This window comes from Protopterus annectens, chromosome 15.part0, assembly GCF_019279795.1.
Source record: "Protopterus annectens isolate FY-2018-M chromosome 15.part0, PAN1.0, whole genome shotgun sequence".
NCBI lineage: Eukaryota > Metazoa > Chordata > Ceratodontiformes > Protopteridae > Protopterus > Protopterus annectens.
In genome coordinates this window covers 422,282,108-422,300,562 of record NC_056749.1, presented here as the reverse complement: position 1 = coordinate 422,300,562, position 18,455 = coordinate 422,282,108, and positions in this window count along the sequence as shown.

Sequence of the window (18,455 nt, the reverse complement as noted above, 5' to 3'; positions counted from 1 at the left end):
GAATGTTGTCAGGTAGGTCAGCTATGCACAGGTAGGGATCTTTTGGAAGGTTTTTGATGTCCTAAAGATGATAATGCTAAATTTAGGGTGTTTATGAGTACCCTATTTTCATGGGTCCAAGTGCATAATTTTCTTAAAGTTGCTTGAAGTTTGTGTTTGAGGGTGTGTGATTTATGACTGGATTTTAGACTGAGTATGTCATCAGTGTACATAAGGTTGAAGTGTTTAAAATCTGTGGTTATGTCATTAGTAAAGAGAGAGAATAGCAGTGGGCAAGAATTGAACATCAGAGAACCCCTGTATTAAGGATACCTTGAGTAGAAAGGAGGAAGTTAGAATATACGTGGAATGATCTTTGCTGTAGGTAGCTTTTTATCTATTCTGTTGTTGGTTGGGTTCCAGAAATTAAATTTACTAATTTGAAGAGTAGAGATTGTGGTTCACACATTCAAATGCCCTTGTCATATCTATGAAGAGACCTGCTAGCTTAGATTCATTAGTCTTAGTTTAGCCAATGCCTGTGGCACTGTATAGGATGGTGGTGGTGCTAAGGGCTTTTCTAAAGACATGTCAAGCATCACACACAAGGTCAAACTTATTTATAAGACCGAATATTTGCTTGTAAATCTGTTTTTCAATTTTTTTTTCTTTTTTTTAGTGGGCAAAGATTTGCAGTTCATCTAAAGTTTCTTTGGAGTGGGCTTTTATAGGAAATGGTATTATAATGACATGTTTAAAGGATTTGGGGAAAATGTTTAAGATAAGCGATAGATTGTACATGTGTATAACAGGACTTGCTTTATTTGCAGCAGCTATTTTTAGGAATGTTAATTAATCATGTGCTCTCCCCAAGAAATGCCTGGAGAAATTCAGAGAATCAGTTAATGAGCACATGCAAAAAAAGATGCTGGCCACCCTGTATGGTGTGTGTGTGTGTGTGTGTGTGTGTGTGTGTGTGTGTGTGTGTGTGTGTGTGTGTGTGTGTGTGTGTGTGTGTGTGTGTGTGTGTGTGAAGAAATAATCAGCAACATCAAGCATGTTCTGTAAACTCAGGGACAAGTAAGTAGTATGGCAGTGTGCTTGGGGGTGGGAGTATCCTATACCTTTAATCTCCCCTAAACTAATGAGCAAAACTTCCAACAGTGGGACACCAGAGACTTGAATATAACTCTGAGTCACTTTGAATGTTTATAGAGCACAAACTACTAATGCATTATTAATTTATAAAACCATGATATCCTTGTAACATTGTAAATCAGTGCGCGTACTCCATGTCTGCACTAGCAGCTCCTGCTGATTGTGATACCTAATAGCTTGCACCTATGGCAGGTACACCCTTCACCCAGCTTTAGTCACATCTTTGTGCTGGATGCATTCTTAGCTAGGGTTGTATTTTAGTTTAAAGATTTTCTGGTCTAGACCTACTTAAGTTATTGTTAAGTGACTTGTCATTAGCATCAGTCCTTGCAGGCATCAAGACTACTGTTGACTTCTTAGTGGCTAAAATACTCATATAATAAAAGGGAAGGTGTAGCTATTGCTACTTTAAGAACAACCTCTGATTATTGAGAAAGGATAAAAGCCATGACAAACAAATGAAAAATAATAATACCAAAAGAGAGAATACAAACAAAAATCACTAGACTTTAATAAAATACAACATAAATTCCTTAACATATTTTATTACTGAACTTCATCACTGAATTTTTTAACCTTGTAACGGACATTATTTTTGCATTGTTCAGTTGTGTTCACACATGTGTTGCATTATGTATTTATTATGCAGCATTTATTAAGGAATTTATGTTGCATTTTTATGCACTTCATTTGAGCGTACTAGCTGGATAACCACTGTTTTTATTAACTAATTAGTTACTTAATTCAATTAAGATGAGGTGAGGTTAAAGTATTTAAGTGAAATTTGTGATGCATTCATTATCTGAGGAAGTCTGGTCACCTGCCAGATGAAAAGCACTTTATCATATTGTGCATTTATTTTATTTTATTTTATTAAAGTCTAGTGATTTTTGTTTGTATTCTCGCTTTTGGTATTATTATTTTTATTGAGAAAGAATAATAAGATTCATCTTAGCTTAAAAATATTACATAATGAATGCAGTAGTTAACAAGCAGTGTAATTATCCTTTGTTTATGCTAGTCTAAAACAATCTCTGAAGAAGACTTAGCTATAATCATTACAAATGACTTATATTTTCCATATAATGTATATCAGTAAAAGCTAAAGCCTCCCAACCCCTTGAAGTGACTAAAAGTACAATTAGATTTAAGAATGCCTGAATGAAGCAATCATTAAGGAAGGCTTTGCTGATTGTTGGAGTTAGCAGATTGGCCACACTTACAACATGCTCCAGTAGACTGCAACCAATGTTTGCAGAAAGGTATCACCGGACGTGCATACAGAACGTTGACTAAAATGGCAGCATGTTTACATTCTCTTATGAGGTTCTATTGAGATATTTCCAAATTCACTCTCTGGTGCTGTGATGACTTCTATGAAATGTGATTATTGTTAGGAAGCCTAAAATAATGCATTGATGAGACATTGCTTTAAGGTAGAATTTGTATAGTCTGACAATGCCAGTGACTCTAATTTAAATCTTGAAATTCTAAATGCTGTATTTACACTAACAGAAGGAGGACACCGATATATAAAATATCTGCTGGTATATGGAACAAATTTCCTTAAAGTATTAAAATCGCTGCTAATTTAGAGGACTTGAAAACAGGCAATTATTTTGGTGAAGTATACAGAGTTTAAACATTAAGTCTGCATGAGAACCTATAGTGTGAAGTTCATTATGCATTTGTAAATGTATTAAGTGAAAACAAGATTTAAAACAAGAAATGTAGTACCATCAGAGAAACTCAGAATACATTTGTACAGAAATATGGAATAAATTGAATAACATATATCCAGTGGGAAATATCTGAAAATCAGGTAAGATGTATATAAAAACATTTGGAAATCAGATATGATAAACATACCAATGAATACAACTCTATATATGATCTGAATGCAAAATGTACTAAGAAAAATGTATAATAAAAAAGATTTGTAAATATGAATAGATAGGAGAATGGATTTCACCAAGCATACAAAGAAAAGTGGTGAAGAACAAAACTTAGCTTACATTGTATACAGATTAACAAGTTTAGGTGAGAAATTTGAAATTTGTGGAACATGCTAGCTGCCATGTATGTCTGCAGACAAGAAAATAGCAACTGTTCAAAAGAACATCATAAAAGTTATTATCTGTATGTATCTAAGGGTTGGAATGCAAAAGTAATAGAATTTTTTTACTCAAAGATGGAAGATCCAGAAGCAATATTTTAGTAATATTTAAAGCTATTTGGGCTGCATATTGATGAAAGCACTTATGTTTTTTTTTGTTTGGGATAATTGAAGAAGTCACAGAGTCATCTGAGATAAGACCAGCAAAAGAACTGCAGGTATAGGAAGGATGGCATTTATAAATAGTCATCACAAAATTATATCTGCTGTTATTAAAATGAAGGCAGCAAATGATGCAGGACAACTAGGAGGACTTTTCTTTAATCTCTGTAACATTTCATTGCTTGTCTCTTCTAAGACATGCTAACATTTTTTTAAACCACAACTATCTTGGGTAGCTTGGAGGATGAATGGATGGATTGGTGGGTAGATGGCTGTTTTTTTTGGTTGTTTGGTTATTTAGTGTTATTTTCTATTTATAGCAGCTCAGTTGGCTTTATTTTTAATGTACTAACTTGTAATATAATTATGTGGTTTGCACTGTTTCTATTGAAACTTTTGTACAGTAGGGATAAGAAATTGTCCACAGAGGTTTCAAAATTCTGGAGCAGAGAAATCTTTACTGACACTGCTGATCTTCTCGGGTATTGTCCCAAATATTTGACAACCCTAATGAATTAAAATCGTTCTGGTAATTGCCTACTTATCCCAACTAATTTTAAATCTCAATGAAGATATGTAAATTCATTCTGGTGACTTAATTTGAATTTCTACTATTTATAACTATTTGACCAGTCAGTAGGCTATACAGCTTTCTTGCCATGGTACAGCAACAACGTTATCATCCTAAATCTGAATGTTTCCTACTGCTCTTTTTCTGGTAATTTGTTCTGAGTGGAAAGAAGAAATTCAAATTTTACCTGAGCATTTTTTTAATTGCTCATCTGTGTTACCACGCAGCTGAATAATGGTAGACTTTTTTTAAAAATATGAACAGTGCAAAATTTCCGGACATAGAATCCATCTCTTCTACACTGTAAGAAAGACGAGATCCACACTGTCCTTGTATTTAGCGCTTTCGTTTTTTAATAAAAACTTCTTCAGAATATATCTGAAGAAGTTTTTATTAAAAAACGAAAGCGCTAAATGCAAGGACAGTGTGGATCTCGTCTTTCTTTCCTCGTGTTTATTAAGTTTTATTGTTGGACTTGGTTCTCTTCTACACGGTAAGTATATAATACATTCCAAACATTTGTTGCATTATCATTATTAAGATTTAGTTGTGAAACCTCTGTGTTTACAGTTCTAACTTTCTTCAAAATAGGTCATTCATATATGACATTCCACTTAAAGATAAAACAGGATTTAATTACCTATGCACTAGAGCTTAAATAAAAAATCATGTTACTTAGCAGTGATAGCTCTCTTCAGGTTTAGACAATTCCTGTTTAGTACTTGCATTGTTGTTTCTTTGCAGGTACCATCACCTTTTCTCTGCCTTTATGTTTCATCTTTTATTTTATTGGGTCCTGTGCAATCCTTTTATTGTATTGCACCTTTGCATTCAGAAAAATGCTTTCTGAAACTCACATGCACTGTTCCTGTTTGTTAGAACGTGGAATGGGGTGTTAAGATACACATTAATACTATCCATGCCAATAAATATTTAAATAATCTAATTTCTATTAAAGGATGTATCACTCTATCATTTTTTTACAACTAAATTAAGATTTCTTCTATTTATTTAATAATTTCAGTGTTTGCATACACTCTATTAAATACTTACCACATTAGATAGAAAAGTTTTGGACATTATCTTATGCTTCAACTGTTTAGGGTGTTGATCCATCCATCCCTCCTCAACCCTTTTCCCATTTTTGCACATGGGGTCAAGGTGTCACTTCAACAGTGACAATCATGTAGCTCCAGAGACTACACTGTCGGCTGGGTTATAAGTCATTTAATACCAAATGTCATTCCCCAGAGTCAATCATTTTTGGTAGTTGCACCATATTTATCCACTGATATTTTCCACTCTTGTTTAAATGAGAAGCTTTCTGCTATGCTACAAGGGAGTAATGTTAATATAGAAAGTGTTGGCGGTAGTGGCCAACAGTTTGTTAATGTAGTAATATATACTAACTCATTTTGTATCTGTTAATAGTCTTTCTGAAGTTCTGGGCACTGCTTCCAGAACTTGGGTAATCATCATGATATGTGTATTTCCTCTATTTCAGTACCTTCACAATTCAGGCATATACCAAACCATGAAAATCTATAGTGTTGTGTAGCAAAGGTGCATATTTCAAATGCTTAAATGTCAGGTGAAATGTGGTTTAACGTTACCGTTTTCATAGCTATTCTCATGGCATTGTTATGTATCCAGCCATCCACAACCCCTTTTACATTTTTGTGGGTAGGCTTGGGGTGTCACTTCAAAAGTGAACCTTTAAAAAAAAACAATATTTTGAAAGGATCAGCAAAAGTACAACTCTCATAGACAAAAGATCCAAATATTTATTTGGAATCCAAGTAGGATATGAACAATGACTAAAGATACATCCCAAAAAAGGAATGCAGGGAAAACCTGCTATCCTTAAAAAAAATTATCCTTAAAATAACAAAATGAACCACCTGCTTTCTGGTATAAATGAAATACTATTAAAATAAAAAAGTTATAATTCATTTTTGGGATTAATACTTCATTAAATCTTAAGTCTATCACTGTTCTCATGATATAGATGTCTTCATTAGATTGTAAATCTATCAGTCTTCCTATGGTATGGCTGTCATTTGCAAAATGGTCACTTGAAGGATATGTTCAAAAATAGGAATTTGGGTCAGAACCACAAATATGCAGGCACAGAACAGGAAAGGAGTCCCCAGATAGTCAGTTCATAGTTGCAAAAATGCATACTTACAGTAAATGATATGCTTATATACATGCTCACCACATAGATACACAAGCCAGCACTTGCCTAGCTTCTTTAAGGTGCAGAACAGAATCTCAGGCAAGCTCACCAATCTGCACATCTAAAACATGAACAAAGTCTATCTGGAGTTATGTGTGCACAATGGGAAAATGTTCCCAAGACACTAGAGAGAACCTACGGTGGAAAGTACGGTTGTGTGAGTTGAACTTAGCATAGCAGTACATATTTGAATGATCACTGCTGCAGTAGTCTTAGCTTCTTCTTCTTCTTCTTTCGGCTTTTCCCGGTTAGGGGTCACCACAGCGGATCACCTAACCGCTCATGATTGGCAGTGGAGTTTTACAGTGTCGAGTTGCCAGCCCAGCGCCCAACCTTCAACAGAAGGCACACACATGCACACACTCACACCTAAGGCCAATTTAGAATGTCCAATCCATCTACAGCATGTCTTTGGGATGTGGGAGGAAACCGGAGCACCCAGAGGAAACCCACGTGAACACAGGGAGGACATGCAGACTCTTTACAGAAGGCACCCCAGCCGAGGATAGAACCAGAGAACCCTCTTACTGCACCACCATGGCCACCCATGCTGCAGTAGTCTTAGCTATATATGTTATATCCTGCCAGAGATATAACAGCTGACCAACTTCCACAGCTTCAGGCCACCTTCCACATGCCCAAAGTGTCCAGCAGCCCAAGCTGAGCTCACTAAATGATGAGTTTGGGAGCGAAGCCCTTCAGAGCATTACTGCCACTGAACAGTATGCTCCTCTGAGGCTTTTGAGGATCATTGGTCAGCTTATGGTTTCCGTAGCTGGCTAAATAAGTTCCATTTGGTGAGGACTTCCATTTTCTTATTTTTTTACTGATGTTTTAATACTTCCATCTTCAGAAAAGTTATTTTTAAGGTAGGAGTGTTGTGTTTTAATGAATTGTCTCAAGACTGTAATGTACTTTTAAATTGAGCACTCATTTCTGTCAGTTTAAAAGTAGTGCTATCTAACTGGTAAACTATTTTTTGTGGAGAATTTGTGTTTGTTTTAAGGATGTACAGCTGCTATAGTGTTTGAAAGTGCTTTTTACTGTGCTTTTCCTGTTGAAAAAGTAACTTTTGTGGACTGGTAGCTTTACTGGCATTGTTGCTCGTTTTCTGCAGGATAGAGGCAATATTTTCGGCTTGACCATGGAAAACATTGTCACTTACATGGTTGGTACTTCTTACACCCACAAAAAGAAAAAGTTAAGCAAACAGCCTTTACCACCACAGCAGACTAGCAATTTGCCTCAGCTGTAGGTGAGTGACTTTGCTGTGGCCATTTGTTTTATGTCAGACCACTCATCTTTAACCCCGATCCTTATGGTATAGCACCTACAGCCACTATGGACCATGGGTTAGCCATATCCTCTGATTCTCCATGTGGGGGTTTCTCTTTCAAGGCTTCTGCAGCATTGATCAATATAAAGAACATCAGTGGATTGAGGGCACTAAATCTGATGATGAACAGCAGAGGAAACCAGTAGCCATGAGTAAATTATGAAGTATACTTGCTAGTGGCATTTTAAGAAGGTTATTCTCTGCCAGTTAGCAGACAGAAGTAAAGCTCAGAGTTGCCTCCTCTGCCCAGAATAGAGGCCATGTTTAATCTTAACAAACAAAATGGAAACTAGTTAGGAAGAGCTGGAAACACAAAAACCAAGAAGAAAACATACCTCTTCTCCTGTATGAAACAGCCAAGATTCAGTCCAATAATTAAGTGCTTTTGTTCTTTTAGTATTCCAGCTACAACTTCATCAGAACAATTACATTTCCTTCCACTTCATTTACCTTCCATGTGACTCTATGTAAGTCTCTTCTGTAGTGGACTTACCCAGTTCAACAAATAGATTAAACCATTGCTTCTCCTGCAGTGTTGTCATGTCACTTACTTATATGAGGACTTTGAATGTCTTAATACAGTATAGCTATAAACACTGCTCACAAGATGTCCTGCCCTTACTGGTTACAGATTTTTTAATCTGCTAGCCAATGTATTGGCAAATATTCCTGGTCTTCTATTCAGAAATAACACCCTTCTCCTTCAGAAATATAAAACTTGTATTTATTCTGGTATGCTTAGCACTGACAAGACATATTTTGATAAGCATGTAAAATGAATCTATTATTTTATGAAGGTTTAACAAAAATAGACTAATGCCCAGTTTGTAAGAAGTTACATGTTCTGTCTTACCACAAAAATATTAGCCAGTAAATAACAAAAAATGAGATTAAATGATGTATGCTGATGTGCAAATGTATTTATATGCTTATAATATGATTTATCTGTTACTGAATATAAATATGCATTATTTAAGCATAATATATTTTGCTACACCTGAATGAATATATACTAAAAATGTCTCCATTACAGAGTTGTCCATGTAAACAGAGACCTACACTATGTCCTTAAAACAGTTGCCATAGGTAAAAGGATAATAATATATTATGATACATAAACAATGGACAGGGTTCACACTGTAAAGATGAGTGGTATCCCCACCACCTACAGGTATGTTTCTAGAGCTATTTTGGGTCCCTTCCTACTCAGCATTTACTTTTCTGATATGAAATTGAACATCTAGGGCTTCTGGTTAGCTATGTCTGTGGCTGCCTGCATACTAGGTACGCTGCCTCCACCCACAATTCCAAAATTCTGCAGCACATCCTAGATAAAAGGAAGGGCTGGTGAGCTAGTCATGGCCTTGCCCCTAATGACAAGAAGTGTAGCATTTTTATATTCAGTAAAGCCTCCAGTCCCTATCACATCATGGATACTACCACCTCAAAATAGCATGACATATCATGGATAATTCCCTTAAAACAGACCCTGTCATCACTGACTCAGTTGCAGTCAGGAAATCTTTCATACTCACATACCTTATATCATTGGTGACTCAATTGTGAGACATACCGTTCCTCTTACCAGACTCGACAAGGAGAAGATCATCATCACTTGTCTGTCAGGTGCCAAAATCCACCACATCATGCATGCACTTAAGTCTCTCCACAACAGGTACAAGTATGACTGTCATTGTCCATGTTGGTGTAAATGACGTGAGACTTACCTCCCTGGACTATATGAAGAGAGACATGATTGAGCTTTCAGAGTATGTGTCCCTGGCAAGTATGACCCTAGCCCTAAGCAGCATCCTACCTTCACCAAGAATGATACCAGAATACCAACAAAAAAATAGTTGACTTAAACAACTGGCTTAGTTTCTAGTGACATCCCAAGGGGCTCCAGTATCTGTCTGACTAATATAATATGGTTGACAGGCCTCAATTCTTTGCCAGAAATGGCCTCCACCTGTCACCCCTGGGATTCTGGATTCTGGCAAAGACTCTTTCCTCCCCCATTGTGCCTTTTTTAGGCAATGTCCCAAAGACAAATCTTCCAACATAAAACCTCTGTCAAAAAGCATATTGAAAGTCTGGCTGCTTAACGCTAGAAGCCTTAACCTGAAAATGCACTCAATGGAGGCTGTCCTCGCATTGGAAGATGCCAACATCTGTGCAGTCACAGAAACTTGGTTCAAGGCTGCGAAAAGCACCCCTGCCTTACCAGGCTATACCTCATTACACATATTCTGACCCTAAAATAAGGTTGGGAAGACTAAGGGTGGTGAAGTCTCTATCTTCATTAAAGACAAGCGCACTTCCAGAATGGTTTGCCAGTATAACATGCTAGAACTACTCCAGGTGCAACTGACAGTTGCCAAGACACCCATCCAAGTTAGCCAGCTATAGACCCCCCTCCATGACTCAGGACACCCCCTCCTACTACCTTGACTAACTTGACTCCATCAAGGAACCCCCAACACCCTGATCCTTGGTGACTTCAACTACCCCAACATACACTGGGTAAACTATTCCTGCACTAATGCACTCACCCAATTCCTTGACTACATCAATACTAACACACTAAACCAGCTTGTCTTATCCTCCACAAGGGGAGATAACATTCTGGGCATGGTTCTCACTAACATGGGTGACCGCTGCACCACCCGCATAGTAAGTTCTTCCCTGGTGAGATCACACCATTTGTCTGTCTTATTCGAAGTTTCTATCCCGCCTAATCCCCCTCCCAGCCGTAAGCAAGCTAAAAAACTTCTCAAAAGCTAGCTACAACCTCCTAATGGAAGGTATCAGCAGCTTCACACCACTGCACCCCTCAGAGGATGCAGACAACTATACTGAACAGTACTCCAATGCAGTATACAAGCATCTGTACAACAGCATGGACTCAGCCATACCCAACAGAACTAAAACCTGCTCCACAGGGGAAACACAAACCTACTTGGTGGACAGCCTCTATCAACAGGCTTTACAACAAAGGGAAGAAACTGTTGTCCAAGGGTAAAAAGGCACAAATTCCCAATTGGTAAAACTCCCATCTTAGCCTCAACAAGCAAATTAGATCATTAATGAAAATCTCCAAAGCCAATTATGAATCAAAACTAGCCTCTAAAACAAAGGGAAACCACAAAGCCTTCTTCAGTTATGTCAGGTACCTCCATGGCAAAGGCCAAGTTTGTTCCAAATTAGTTCTTAATGGTGCCACTTACACTGATCCTGTTAACTTAGCCAACCTGCTAGCAGATAGGTTCAGCATAAACTTCACCCCCTGTCCCCCCTCAATGGTACATTTGACATCCCCTATACTTGTCCCACACCCCACATCTCTGTAGATCAAGTGTTAAAGGCTCTATCCAAGCCAAAGAACACAGCATCCATGTGATTTGATAGTATCCCAGGTTATATTCTGCACCACCTCCTACAAGAACTAGCTTTGCCATTGAGCACCTTTTTTAACCAAAGCCTAAATACAGGCTTCATTCCAGCAGAGTGGAGAATTGCCATTGTCCTCCCCTGGCACAAAGGTCGTGCAACTACTGACCCTGGAAACTATTGTCCCATTAGCTTGACAAGTCTTATCTGTTAAGGCATGGAGCGTATTATTATGAACCTCATAAACAAGGACATAAGCAATCTCCAAGTACTTGACCCCACCCAGTTCAGATTCGTCAAGGGTAGATCTTGCCTGTTGAACCTGGTTGACTTTTTTGAGACTGTCACCAAGGCACTGGATGAGGGAAAGTCAGTACATACAGCTTACCTTGACTTGGCCAAAGCCTTTGACACAATCCCCCACTAGGGCATCATTGAAAAGCTAACACAACTTGGCATAAATCCCTATCTCATCAGGTGGGTGGCCAACTGGCTCACCAATAGGACCCACAAGGTCAAAATAGGTGCCTCCACCTCCGACAGAAAAACTGTCACTAGTGATGTTACCCAGAAATCTGTCCTGGGAACCCTACTGTTTGGCATCTATGTCTCAGAGGTCCAGGCAAAGACAAAAGGCCTGTGGCTGACCAAGTTTGTGGATGACTGTAAGTTTGGTGCTGTCATTGACAACTCAAATAATGTTAACATACTACAAGAGGGTCTTACATCACAAATGACTGGTGCCAAAGTCATGGGCTTAAGTTAAATGGAAAAAAATGTATTATCATACCATTCGGCAAAAGCACAGCCCCTGCTGATTACAACATCAATGGCACACCCCTAAGCACACAACCTGTGGTGAGAAAACTGGGTACACAGGTTGACAACAATCTCACATTAAACCATCATGTAGTGACAGTTGTCAGAAAAGCCTTTAACTTGGTTCATCTCATAAATAAAGGGATTGCATCCAGGAAAAGGAGGTTGTTATCTCTCTGTACTCCTCCCTCATTAGGCCAATAATTGAGTACAATGCCGTGTTTGGTATATATCTTTGCAAACACCTGCACTAGCTGGAAAGGCCACAGAAATACCTCACAAGGAGAATCAATGGCATCCAACACCTATCCTATGTGGACAGGGTCAAATCACTATCACTCTACTCGGTATCACACAGATTTCTCAGAGGTGATCTGTGTCTTACCTACAAGGCAATCTCGAACCCTGTCCTACTAGAGATGCTCTATATCCATAAGTCTAACTCCTCATGCAGTACCCACTCAAAAGGCCTAAATCTATTATGCGACATTAACAAAACCTGATGGAGAGACAGTTTTGTCTCCCAGAGGCTGCCCCATCTCTGAAACAGACTTTCCATACACATCAAACAGAGTACATCGCTAACCCTCTTCAAGAGCAATCTTGATGAGTGGATCAGAAACCACAAATTTATCCCAGGGGTTCCACCTGTGTCCCACATTGCTGACTGAGGTTTCATTTTTGGGGATAAACTCTTGCTAGGCTTGTAAGGGGCCCAAGGCCATTAGCCTAGTAACATCCTATAATCCTGTGTTAAAGTTTCTTATCCAGGTCAAATGATGTACTAATACCACTACATTCTTCACTTATCAGACAGACCACTGAATGCAATGTACCTACAGAAGCATTTAGATACACACTAAAGATTCCTAACAAAAAGATCTTAGGTCTAAGCCATATAGGTCACTTGGACTTCATCTCACAAGGGCTCTTGAAATGCAACCTATGATTACTGTTTTATGCAATGAAAGACCACATTGCTTTTTACTTCTTATACCTTCAAAAAGTAAGTACCCAATCCATTTGTATATAAGGAATAGAGCACTAGAGCAGTTTGCATTATACAAATTGTAATCTATAACACGTCTGCCATATTTTGTTTGTAACAAGAATAAATGGTATTGGTAATACTGTCACCAAAATATTATTACCAAGCAATACAAAAGAAATATTTTTTGTAGTTTACAGCACAGGTATTTTCATTTACCTGAGTTTCTCCTCAAACACATCCAGGGTAGTACTTGCTACTTATATAAAACAAGAGATTCCTTCCATTCCTAAGGAATCTCACATCCTGATGGCATTTCACAGCCAGGCACTCCTGACACACAACCGCATCAAGCATGTGTTCACCTTTGTACAGTGAGAGCACCACACCATACTCACTGCCACTCACAAACATTAGATTTGAAACACCTTCCTGCAGTCTAACTGGCCTTGCACACCTGAACTATCTTTAACGGTGAGCATGCTTTGTACAGCACTGAATAGCAAGCATAACAAGAAAAAAGAAAGAATCACTATATATATGTGAGCACTATCTTGTAATATATAACTCCTGCACAGTTACACAAGTCATATATCTCTGCATACATGCAGACATTAAATCAATTATACACTCCTGAGTTTGGGCCATAACAAAAAAAAAAACCTTTAACCACTTCTAATGGCTGCTTTAATGGTGGTTCCCTTAATCAATTCTTACCATTGTAATGAGGAAACAAATGTTGCAGCTGCTTGCAAGAAAGCCAATAACTGGCAGGCAGTGGAGCTAAGAAAAGCAAAAAAAATAAATAAATAAAGTAATTTTCAGACGTTCTCAACTAAAAATTAAAGAAGCTAGTTTAGAACTTGTCTTTCAGAGGTTGTACACGCACAATCAAACTATTAAGTTGTAAAAGAACAATTTGCGATAAAACATAATACGCTGAGTGTAAACCAGAGACTGTTCCAAATATAAAAAAATTCTAATCAGGTTACTGCCATTGAAGCTGTCTCCAACTCAAAGACTACCAATGGATATGTTTTAGCAGGGGTTCTTTTAGCAGCCCCATCATCACCTTGGACTCCTGGACTGATTGTGCAACAAGAACAAGGGCTTCCAAGAGGTCCAGAGAGTTCAGTGGGCCAATGAGCTCCCGTGAACCCAAATTTGGAATAACTAGGAAATGAAATGAAGAGATTTCAGTGGCAACTAAGGGGTCATTCTGGCTATAGTGACAGCTGGACATAGCATCTTCTCCACCATCCATCCTAAGAGCAGATATCAATTCTCAGATGTAAAATTCTCCAAAATAGTGTTGTCTAAGCAACAGTTTAATATAATTAAAAATACTTTTCCTTTGTGCTCTCCAGAAGGACTAATGTGACTAAAACCTTTTTAGGGTTGAGACTATACACTAGAAAGTTGAATCTTAAATAGTTTTTGTGTGATATTGCAAATGCACTGTGTCCTTCAATGCTACATTGTAAAAGTGTGACTGATTACCCTCACTGCAGTCTACCACAGGTGTCTTTGAGAGCTCACATAAGAACTGTATATATGTTAATTGTGTGGGAAACCAATACAAATATGCTTTTGCAATTTATCTGCAGGTGTGGCAAACATGAATAATGTCAGATTTATAAAGCCCAACACGGTTTAAGGAAATACTGAAAGTAATCATACTTACTGAGATGCACATGGACAGTATATTTAACTTAGTCATGTAACAAATATTACAGGAAAGTCTTAGTTAGTGATGTGTGCAAAGCATATAAAAGAACAGAACTGCAGTTTTAAACTATTTTTCTAATAGTCATTAATGATAATTAGTATCGATTTCTGTAAATGGACAAACCCAGGACAGGGGTGGGGTTGAAATCCTGATGATTTGCAAGAATAGAAAAAGCCTTCATGAAGCACTATAGTGGCTGCCAGAGGTTCCAAGATGTAACATTATTGGCTGACAACAAAATAAATGTTGTAATGCAAAACAAAATCATAGCTACGATAGTCCTGGCAATTTTCTATGTGAACAATGTAAAGTCAACTTTGAGTTTGATGAAAATATTTTTGAGTGATAACTAATATTGAGTTATTATATAAATGTATTCTGACATTTGAGGTTGAGCCAGAGTTTCTAGCTGGTGGAGTCAAAACTAATACTAATAGCATTTGTATGGTGTGTACATTACTGGAAACCACTCTGAGAAAAAAAAATGTTTTTTTTCCAGGATAAACATTTCCAACAGGTCAGCAAAGTTGTTGTGCGGGTTACTTTTGCCAATCTGTTTTTTGCTAACTGGGAAAAATTTGGACACTGAGTTTTTACTAAAATTTTGTTTAGAAACATATTAGCAAATGTGTTATTTAACAGAGAATCACAAAAGTTGATTTAAAAATGTGCCTTTGCCTTCTGATGATGTATAAACTATATACTGGAATTGATCCCGATAGAGTTTATGGTCATTTAGATGAAAACTTAATCATGGCAACAGAGCAAAAAAGGTAATAAAAGAAAGTCATATGGAATACAGGATCATTTGTTGTTGCATAAAGTTATAATAGAGATTTGTAAAAATGGGTAGAATCTAAGTATGTCATGGATAGACTATAAAAATGCATTTGACAGTATCCCACATTCATGAATAAAAGAGTGCTTAAAAATGTGGAAGATACACCCTAGACTGATAGATTACATTACAGAGACCATGAAAAAGTGGCAAACCACTTTGCAGTTAAATCATGAGAAAGGACAAATTATTTTCCCAGGAATAAAAATTCAAAGGGGGATATTCCAGGGTGACTCTGTCACTGTTGTTCTTTTGTCTTGCCTTAACCCATTGAGCTGTCTACTTAACAGATTAGGTCATGCTTACAATTTGGCTACAGAAAACAGCAAAGTATATAGATGTCTTATCATCTTTGTGTGGATGATTTAAACTGTATAGTTCATCAGATGAGAAACTGAAAGCACAACTCCAAGTGGTGATAACTTTTTCAGAAGATATAAGAATGTCATTTGGTCTTGATAAATGTACAAAAGTAACCTTTAAAGCAGGAAAGCTGCAGCACCAGGAAAATATAAATCTGGGACAGGAATGTGATAGAAAGGAACTTGAACGAGAGGGAGTGTATAAATATCTGGCAACTCTTGAAGGATTGACAATAAAAAATGAACAAATGGGAAAAAACTAAGTAATGAACCTTTTAGAAGACTAAAATTAATATTGAAAACAGCCCTGACATATAGGAACAAAGTCCAAGCTATAAACCAATTTGCTCTTCCTGTTCTAACTTACAGTTTTGTGGAAGTTGATTGCCCCCAGAAGGTATTGGATCAGTAAGACGGGAAAATAAGAAAAATGTTTCACACTTATCAAATGATTTATAAAAATCACTCCACACCAAGGTTATATATTCCCCATTCTAAAGGAGTTATGGGCTTCCTCAAAACTGTATAGATCTGCAATCATAGGACTGCATGCATATCTGCTGACCTCACAAGATCCAAACATAGTGAAAGTTTTAAAACATAAGGAGAAAAACTCTAAGACGACTTCTCTGATTAGTTTAACAGAAGCATATCGATGTCAAGCAGGAATGGAAATCAAAACAGAAGTAGACATAAATCAGACAGCAGCCGAATATGCCAAAAAAAAAAAAGGAACAAAGAAATGTGAAAAAGGCATAAATACAGTTGCAAGTACAGAAAACTCCTGGAACAACCTCATGTCGATCAAGATCTGATGCAGGAATGGTTAAGGAGAGGTGAATTTAAATCAAAAGAAGAAAGGCCAGTATTCACAGCCCAAGATAGTGGACTACATGCACATTGATTTAGAAAAGCTTGTTGAACATGTCAGAAAAACAGACAAATGCAAGTTTTATAAAACAGAATTGGAAACAGATGCACATCTTGTTCCTGGGTGTGATACACTAATGGCAGAAGGCCTGCATACTGAAAGGCATAATAATATGGCAATACTGGTGCACTGGGGATTGTGCAAACATTACAACACTGAAGTCACTGAAAAGCATTAGAAACATGAGCCACAAAGCATTATATCACATGGGATCACCCATTACCAACAGTTCAAAACATAGAAGCAAGAAAACCAGATATAGTAGACCATGGAAAGAAGACAAAAGTAGCATTAATCATTAAAATTGCTACACCCAGTGATTACAGTATCTTGCAAGAGACACAAAGTCACAAAATACCAGGATTTGCAGGCAGAAATTAGGGCAATGTGCAAGAAGGATACCCAGATAGTCCAATAGTAGTAGGACCAATGTGTTTCATAAGAATGAATTTATAGTCATATTTAGATATGCTAACAATACATGCAACTCCATATGAATTGCAGAAAGAATCAGTTCTGGGCACATTGCAGGTGACAGTGAAGAACACTGTTGGCTAACATCAAAGATTAAAACAATACTAATGTCATTAACTTTAATCATACTTTGATTTAGGAATGGGGTCCATTCCCTTCATGGTATTAGAAATGCAACAGGTGAAATTAAACCAAGGAATGTTAGTACTATTTTTCATCATCCTATTACTATAAAGATGTACTTGTAGTCTGCTATTCCAGTTACATGAAGACATTTTTTGTTAAAGGGCAGTTTATCATGCTGCCTGACTACAGATTTTGTATTTTTGTATTAATCACAGCAGTTAATTAATATGTTCATTGAGAGAGTTTACAACAGAAAGTTTGTACATGGTGGATGATAATGTTGTGGAATACAAAAATGTAACATGAGCCTATATTAGGCATGGATTTTAAACTCTTCAATGATAGAGGGTATACAGAAAGAAATACAGATATGCTATGACTATGACCTTCATTTTGGTGGCTGGGATCAGTAAGAAAGTGATCAAAATCAACTGCTGAATGTGGATGTCAAAGATGTAGTTAATATTATTTTCAGAGGTCCTAAATTTATTTGGACCTGTACAAAGAAAATCTTCTTGGAACAGGATAAGTTTGAATAGTCCCAGAAAAGAAAAGAAAACCTCGGTGGACATCTGCCTGCGATTTATTAAACAGTGCAACTTCATTGATACAGGATACATTCTTATTTAAAACACATGGAAAGAACATATACTGTGAGGGGGTCATTTTACTTAAAGTGTGGTTCACCTAGGCAAATACGCTGGCTTTGATAGCTTTTGTGTGGGGAAGGCCATACTGTAGCTGTTAGAGTTCATCTAGGAATACATATACATCAGCAGAATGAAAAATACAAACAACTCCCTATGCAAACACATCATCATTTGTCCTAAGTAGGACACAGTTTTTGTTCTTTATGACTGATGACGCCACACTTGGTACCACAAGTGGAATTCTGGTAAGTAGGACACAGTTTTTGTTCTTTATGACTGATGAAGCCACACTTGATACCACAAGTGGAATTCTGGATACTGTATAAGAATATAAAAAGTTGCGCTGACAGATCAGATTAAATGCTATCCACTCTCAGGTTTAAATGATAATATCAGTCTGTAAAATACCATTATTCTTAGATAAGTGGAATTTTTTAACTGTACATTGTGAAATGACTGGTGTATCTCACTTATGGTGTCATTAATGTGGTTATTTCATTTTTGTATTTTCTATGGGCCTGCTTCCTTAACTGCCCCAAACCCAATCTTCAGGGTTGGGGCCAGTGGTGAACTTAAGGACATCTTCT